This window comes from Diuraphis noxia, unplaced genomic scaffold (assembly GCF_037042655.1).
Source record: "Diuraphis noxia isolate RWA-SAM2 unplaced genomic scaffold, SU_Dnox_SAM2 contig0021, whole genome shotgun sequence".
In the NCBI taxonomy this organism is placed as follows: domain Eukaryota; kingdom Metazoa; phylum Arthropoda; class Insecta; order Hemiptera; family Aphididae; genus Diuraphis; species Diuraphis noxia.
Genome location: NW_028301731.1, coordinates 2,501 through 10,000, shown reverse-complemented (window position 1 = coordinate 10,000; position 7,500 = coordinate 2,501). Strand labels below are relative to the sequence as shown.

The 7,500-nt window shown below is 62.0% G+C and overlaps 2 non-coding genes and 1 pseudogene across 2 annotated transcripts; all 3 read left to right on the top strand.

The window, feature by feature from the left end:
* Positions 1 to 2,695: 2,695 nt before the first annotated feature.
* LOC149053914 (small subunit ribosomal RNA) lies at positions 2,696 to 5,183 on the top strand. The gene has a single exon (XR_016192442.1). It is a non-coding gene; the product is annotated as a small subunit ribosomal RNA (ribosomal RNA).
* Positions 5,184 to 5,393: 210 nt separating this feature from the next.
* On the top strand, positions 5,394 to 5,551 carry LOC149053913 (5.8S ribosomal RNA). The gene has a single exon (XR_016192440.1). It is a non-coding gene; the product is annotated as a 5.8S ribosomal RNA (ribosomal RNA).
* Positions 5,552 to 5,953: 402 nt separating this feature from the next.
* Positions 5,954 to 7,500, top strand: part of LOC149053912 (large subunit ribosomal RNA) — a 3,910-nt pseudogene continuing 2,363 nt past the window's right edge.

The window sequence follows — 7,500 nt, the reverse complement described above, 5'->3', positions numbered from 1 at the left end:
GTCCTCATCGCTATCGGTGACGAGGGGGTTAGTGCACTGTCCTCATCGCTAACGGGGACGATAAGGACAGTGCACTGTCCTCATCGCTATCGGGGACGATAGGGACAGTGCACTGTCCTCATCTACCAGAAGGTAATAAGGACAGTGTGCATGTTGTATTATCACTGTCCCAATCCGCGCGCGCCCGGTGGTCGGCCGCACTGCTACGCGGGACCGCCTGGCGGCCGGCTAGCGGGACGCGGCTTGCGTCCCGCCCGCGCAGGCGGCGCCATTTTTTTTCGTGCCGTGCAGCCACGCGGCGTGCAGCGTTCGATTTACGCGGGTGCGTACGGTGGTCGACGACTTGCAACAACGTCACGGGTGGTCGGTTAGACGAAATGCGCTCGGGGTTGCCCGGGTAGACCGCGGTCGGTGGGACGGGAGAAGATTTGTTCATGTCGGGTGGGTGGTCGGGTGAAAAAAAATTACGTAGCACTGTTACGCGCGTCCTAACGTCGTTTACGATGAACACGTATTATTTTCCAGTCGACCGTCCACGGTGGTCCGTCGAGCCGGGGTAGGTCGCATGCGGGCAGCCCGGACGTCGACGTTGCACGGGGTTTCGAAACCGGAGTTTTTGGATCGCGATTTTTTCCAAACCCAATAACTCGTTAACGGTCGGTTTTCGGTGGACGAACCAAAGAGGTGATCTCGTCGGGCGCACCGAATACTATCAGGAATAGTAGGTCCGACGGACGTGATGCGATTTTTAAATATTTTTCGATTGTGCGATTGTGGCGGGGGTATTAGTGTTCGGGTGGGGGGAACCGATACGCGCGCCGATTGCGGTAGTTGACGGGCGCGCGTCCACTGTTGCACGAGCGACGCTACGCCATTACGGGTGGTCGGTTAGACGAAATGTATTATCACTGTCCCAATCCGCGCGCCCGGTGGTCGGTGTCGTAGGCGGTCGGCCGGTACTGCTACTCGGGACCGCATGGCGGCCGGCTAGATTTGCGTCCCGCCATTTTTTTTCGTGCCGTGCCGCCAAGCGGCGTGCGTACGGTGGTCGACGACTTGTAACAACGTCACGGGTGGTCGGTTAGACGAAATGCGCTCGGGTGGCCCGGGTAGACCGCGGTCGGTGGGACGGGAGAAGATTTGTTCATGTCGGGTGGTCGGGTGAAAAAAAATTACGTAGCACTGTTACGCGCGTCCTAACGTCGTTTACGATGAACACGTTTTATTTTCCAGTCGACCGTCCACGGTGGTCCGTCGAGCCGGGGTAGGTCGCATGCGGGCTGCCCGGACGTCGACGTTGCACGGGGTTTCGAAACCGGAGTTTTTGGATCGCGATTTTTTCCAAACCCAATAACTCGTTATCGGTCGGTGTTCGGTGGACGAACCAAAGAGGTGATCTCGTCGGGCGCACCGAATACTATCAGGAATAGTAGGTCCGACGGACGTGATGCGATTTTTAAATATTTTTCGATTGTGCGATTGCGGCGGGGGTATTAGTGTTCGGGTGGGGGGAACCGATACGCGCGCCGATTGCGGTAGTTGACGGGCGCGCGTCCACTGTTGCACGAGCGACGCTACGCCATTACGGGTGGTCGGTTAGACGAAATGTATTATCACTGTCCCAATCCGCGCGCCCGGTGGTCGGTGTCGTAGGTGGTCGGCCGGCTAGATTTGCGTCCCGCCACTTTTTTTCGTGCCGTGCCGCCAAGCGGCGTGCGTACGGTGGTCGACGACTTGTAACAACGTTAGGCGAAATGCGATTGTGGCGGGGGTATTAGTGTTCGGGCGGGGGGATCCGATACGGGCGCGGATTGCGGTAGTCCACGGGCGCGCGTCCACTGTTACACGAACGACGCTACGCCATTAAGGTGGAAAAACCCGGGATTTTGTAAATTTGTGAGCGGTTCGGTCGTCGGCGTTGCAGTCGACGGCCGGCCGCCGATCACGAACACCACAACAGCAAAGCCACGGGCGACGCCGAAGACGGCGCGTACACCTCGCGGCGCCCACCGGTCGCCGCCAACTGACGGTCGTCCACGTACGCGGGACACCGTCGGTTGAGTGGCCGGTCCGGTGAGAGCCGGCGGAAGGTGACACGCGTCCGCGTTTCGGCCGCCGACCCATCTCGCAATCCGAGTGGCGAAACTCAACCGGCGCCGCGCGTCCACCAGCCGGTGTTTGCGCGGCGCGCGCCAATCCACACCGATGACGACTCCCGTTACCGTTCCGCGTGTCACGAACACTCGACGCCAGAACATTCCCGCCGCGGCCGGCCATCGTCGCCGCGCCCGGCGGTCGCCGGGGCGAAGCCACGGGACGGCGGACTTCGCGTCGCGTCCCGGCTTCCCCCTCGATCTCGGCTGGGGGCCGTTACGAATCGGGCGAGAGCCGGTCTCGGTACGCTCGCCGGGGACCCGTGCACACACCGTCACCCGAACCCGGCGGTCGACCGTCACCCGGTCCGTCTCGTCAACGTGTCGCACTCCGTGTGCCGACCACACCACACACACATTTTGTTGTTGTTGAACCGCGGTCGGTCGCGCGGCCGTGACCCACAGCGGTCCCGGCCACGCGATCGCCCTCGGCGTCGGCTCGCCGCCCCCTTCCGCGGGGCGTCGGACCGGCGCTCGGACGCACGCGTCCCAGGCCGCCACGCGCGTGGCGGTCGCGGGGCGCGGTAGCAGTAAACCCGAGATCCCTGGTTGATCCTGCCAGTAGTCATATGCTTGTCTCAAAGATTAAGCCATGCATGTCTCAGTGCAAGCCGCATTAAGGTGAAACCGCGAAAGGCTCATTAAATCAGTTGTGGTTCCTTAGATCGTACCCAAGTTACTTGGATAACTGTGGTAATTCTAGAGCTAATACATGCCGACAGAGTTCCGACCGTCGCGGCGCTCTCGGGCGTCGCGCGCGGGAGGAACGCTTTTATTAGATCAAAACCGGCCCGTCGCGGCGCGCTTCGTGCGCGTCCCGATCGCGGCCCGCGCAAAGACCTGGTGACTCTGAATAACTTCGAGCTGATCGCACGGTCTCCGTACCGGCGACGCATCTTTCAAATGTCTGCCTTATCAACTGTCGACGGTAGGTTCCATGCCTACCGTGGTGGTAACGGGTAACGGGGAATCAGGGTTCGATTCCGGAGAGGGAGCCTGAGAAACGGCTACCACATCCAAGGAAGGCAGCAGGCGCGCAAATTACCCACTCCCGGAACGGGGAGGTAGTGACGAAAAATAACGATACGGGACTCATCCGAGGCCCCGTAATCGGAATGAGAACACTTTAAAACCTTTAAACGAGGATCAATTGGAGGGCAAGTCTGGTGCCAGCAGCCGCGGTAATTCCAGCTCCAATAGCGTATATTAAAGTTGTTGCGGTTAAAAAGCTCGTAGTCGGATCTGTGTCTGGGCGGTGCCGGACCACCCTGGCGGTCCGGCGTGTCGCGGCCGGCCGTGCCGCGGGACCACGTGTCCCGTCGGCGCGGTCGCCGTCGCGCTCGTCAGCCGTCTCGGGGTGTTAGTTACCGGCACGTCGGCCGGACGTATTGTCGGCAGGCGGACACGTGTCTCGTGCTCCCGGCGCGCCGCGCGGCCACGCGTCGCGCGGCCGTCGGGGTTCGACGACGGCGGCCGCCTACTCCAATCTTGCTGCGCGGTGCTCTTCACCGAGTGCCGTCGGCGGGCCGACACGTTTACTTTGAACAAATTAGAGTGCTCAAAGCAGGCTCAAATCTGGCGGGGCGGCTTCACGGCCGTCTCGTCAAAAGGCCCTGAATACTGGTCGCATGGAATAATGGAACAAGACCTCGGTCCCGCGCATCTCCGCCCTTCGCGGGCGCGCGAAACCGCCTTCCGGGGCGTTTCCGTGCGCGGGCCGCCGGGCCGCGGGCGCCAGTCGCCCGCGCGTCCCGCCGGGCCGGTTTTCGGGACCGGAGGTAATGATCAACAGAGACGGGCGGGGGCATTCGTACCGAGACGTTAGAGGTGAAATTCTTGGATCGTCTCGAGACGAACTGACGCGAAAGCATTTGCCAAGTACGTTCTCGTATGATCAAGAACGAAAGTTAGAGGTTCGAAGGCGATCAGATACCGCCCTAGTTCTAACTGTAAACGATGCCAGCTAGCGATCCGCCGGCGTTTCATTAACGACCCGGCGGGCAGCTTCCGGGAAACCGAAGCTTTTCGGTTCCGGGGGAAGTATGATTGCAAAGTTGAAACTTAAAGGAATTGACGGAAGGGCACCACCAGGAGTGGAGCCTGCGGCTTAATTTGACTCAACACGGGAAACCTCACCAGGCCCGGACACCGGAAAGATTGACAGATTGAGAGCTCTTTCTTGATTCGGTGGGTGGTGGTGCATGGCCGTTCTTAGTTGGTGGAGCGATCTGTCTGGTTAATTCCGATAACGAACGAGACTCTGTCCTGCTAACTAGGCGGGTAAACCCGGGTCGGCGTGGGCGCGGCGCCGGCGGTTTCGGCCGTCTGCGTTCGCGTTCCCGTCGGCTCGGCCCGGTATCCCCGAACGCGTTCGCCCGTCGTCCACGGCGGTCGTCGGGCGCGGCCGCGCCATCCGCGTCCCGGCGTGCGGCGGGCGTGCGGGGGTCGGGGGGCAACCTCCGGTCGCCGTGCGTCAGTCGTGCGCTGGGCTCCGCGGTGAAGCGCGCCGCGTTCGCGGCCGTCGCCGGCGGATCACGATACGTTACTAGGGCTACCGCCGGCTCCCAGGAGCTTAAACTCTTCTTAGAGGGACAGGCGGCGGACGAAAATAGCCGCACGAGACTGAGCGATAACAGGTCTGTGATGCCCTTAGATGTTCTGGGCCGCACGCGCGCTACACTGAAGGAATCAGCGTGTGTTAACATTCCTGGGCCGACAGGCTTCCGGGTAACCCGCTGAACCTCCTTCGTGCTTAGGGATCGTGGCTTGCAATTTTTCCACGTGAACGAGGAATTCCCAGTAAGCGCGAGTCATCAGCTCGCGTTGATTACGTCCCTGCCCTTTGTACACACCGCCCGTCGCTACTACCGATTGAACGACCGCAGTGAGGTCTTCGGACTGGACGCGCGTTATTCGGCCCCCTCGGGGGCTGGGTCGTCGCGCGACCGGGAAGATGACCGAACTCGGCCGTTTAGAGGAAGTAAAAGTCGTAACAAGGTTTCCGTAGGTGAACCTGCGGAAGGATCATTAGAGACGGGCCCGCGGCGCCGGCGACTCGCTTGCCGGTCTCGCGCGCGCCTAATCCGACCCCGTGGCCGCGTGCGCTCGCGCGCGACAACCGCGCACGGTTGTCGTCCGCCGACCGCCCGCGCGCCGCGACCCCCGACCGAGAGTCGACCGAAAGATGGTTACCGTCGTCGGAAGACGATTGTGTAAACGAAAAAAAAAAAACAAACACCCGACCCCGAACGGCGGATCACTTGGCTCGTGGATCGATGAAGACCGCAGCTATCTGCGCGTCGTCGTGTAATCCGCAGGTTATACGAACATCGACCAGTCGAACGCACATTGCGGCCTCGGTGACCCGCGGGTCCCGGGCCACGCCTGTCTGAGGGTCGTATACCGGATACTCGGCCAGACCGATGCGCCGGCACGGCAGGCGTCCGGCGGAGCGCGCGCGCCGCGTCCGGTCCTCACGGGGACCGGCGCCCGCGCGCCCGTCGGCCGCACGCCGCGCCCGCGCGAGTTTGGCGGCTCGACCGGGGAAAACGCGGGCTACCGCTCGCGGCTGCCCCCGGTCGTCCGCCCAAGTTGTGACGGCAAACAGTCACGGGTTCTCGCGCCGTCGAACGGCACGTCCCCGTCCGCCCGCCGCGCGAGAGCGCGGCCGGGTCGGCTGAGAGTCGTCCTCGAGACGCCACCTCTCCGGCAACCGAGAAGCGGACGCGGACCGTCGCCGCGCGGACGGAGCGCGGACCCGCGCACCAGTTACCACCACCACACGTACCACACACTTGTTCCGACCTCAGATCAGGCGGGACTACCCGCCGGATTTAAGCATATTAATAAGCGGAGGAAAAGAAAACAACCGTGATTCCCCCAGTAGCGGCGAGCGAACAGGGAAAAGCCCATCGCCGAATCCCGCCGCGCACTTTTGTGTCGCGGCACGTATGGGAGTTGTGGCGTACGGGCCGGCCTCGTTGCCGGGGCGCACGTGACGGTCCAAGTCTCCCTTGAACGGGGCCATGGCCCGCAGATGGTGCCAGGCCAGTAGAGGCCGTCACAGCGTTCCGGGATCGGACCGCGCCTTCGAGTCGGGTTGCTTGAGAGTGCAGCCCGAAGCGGGTGGTAAACTCCATCTAAGGCTAAATACGGCCACGAGACCGATAGTGGACAAGTACCGTGAGGGAAAGTTGAAAAGAACTTTGAAGAGAGAGTTCATAAGAACGTGAAACCGTTCGGGTGTAAACGGACAGAGCCCGCGAGTCCCCGCCGGGCGAATTCACGGTCGGTGGTCTCACCGCCGGCCGGATCTTTCGCTCGGTCAGCGGACGTCGCGACTCGTTGGGCGCCGGCCGAAGGGCCCGGGTGGCGGTTCGTCGCGGCGGTCGCGCCTCGGCGTGACCGTTCGCGCCGAACCCCGGTGCTCCTGGTCGGCTCGCCCGACGGCATGAACCGTCGACGCGGCCCCGTCGCAGGCGGGGTCCCGTCGGTCGGCGACGAGTTTCGGGCTACTTTCCGACCCGTCTTGAAACACGGACCAAGGAGTCTAACGTGTGCGCGAGTCAACGGTGATCTCACGAAAAACCACGTTTGGCGCAATGAAAGTGAACCGTTTACGGTGCGGACGATGGCCTAGCGACCGAACCCACCGGCGTTCAAAGTCGCGCTGGTCCGCAGTCCGGGGGCGTCTCCGCCAGGTCGGCTCCGGCCGTCCGGGGGCGCACCCTTAGCGCACACGTTGGTACCCGAAAGATGGTGAACTATGCCTGGCCAGGATGAAGTCAGGGGAAACCCTGATGGAGGTCCGCAGCGATTCTGACGTGCAAATCGATCGTCTGAGCTGGGTATAGGGGCGAAAGACTAATCGAACCATCTAGTAGCTGGTTCCATCCGAAGTTTCCCTCAGGATAGCTGGCGCCGATGTGTCCCGCCCGTTCGCGGGCGTACGGACGCCGGTGGGACTCCGCGCTGTACGGCGCGGTAACAACCCGCTCGTAACACGGAGGATGTCTCATACGGTAAAGCGAATGATTAGAGGACATTGGGGCCGAAACGACCTCAACCTATTCTCAAACTATAAATGGGTGAGATCGCCGGCTTTACCTGGTACACCGCGTGAACCGCGTGCGAAGCCGGCGACGGAACCCTAGGCGCTTAGTGGGCCATTTTTGGTAAGCAGAACTGGCGCTGCGGGATGAACCGAACGCCGAGTTAAGGCGCCGAAATCGACGCGTATTCAGAGACCATGAAAGGCGTTGGTTGCTGATGACAGCAGGACGGTGGCCATGGAAGTCGGAATCCGCTAAGGAGTGTGTAACAACTCACCTGCCGAAGCAACTAGCTC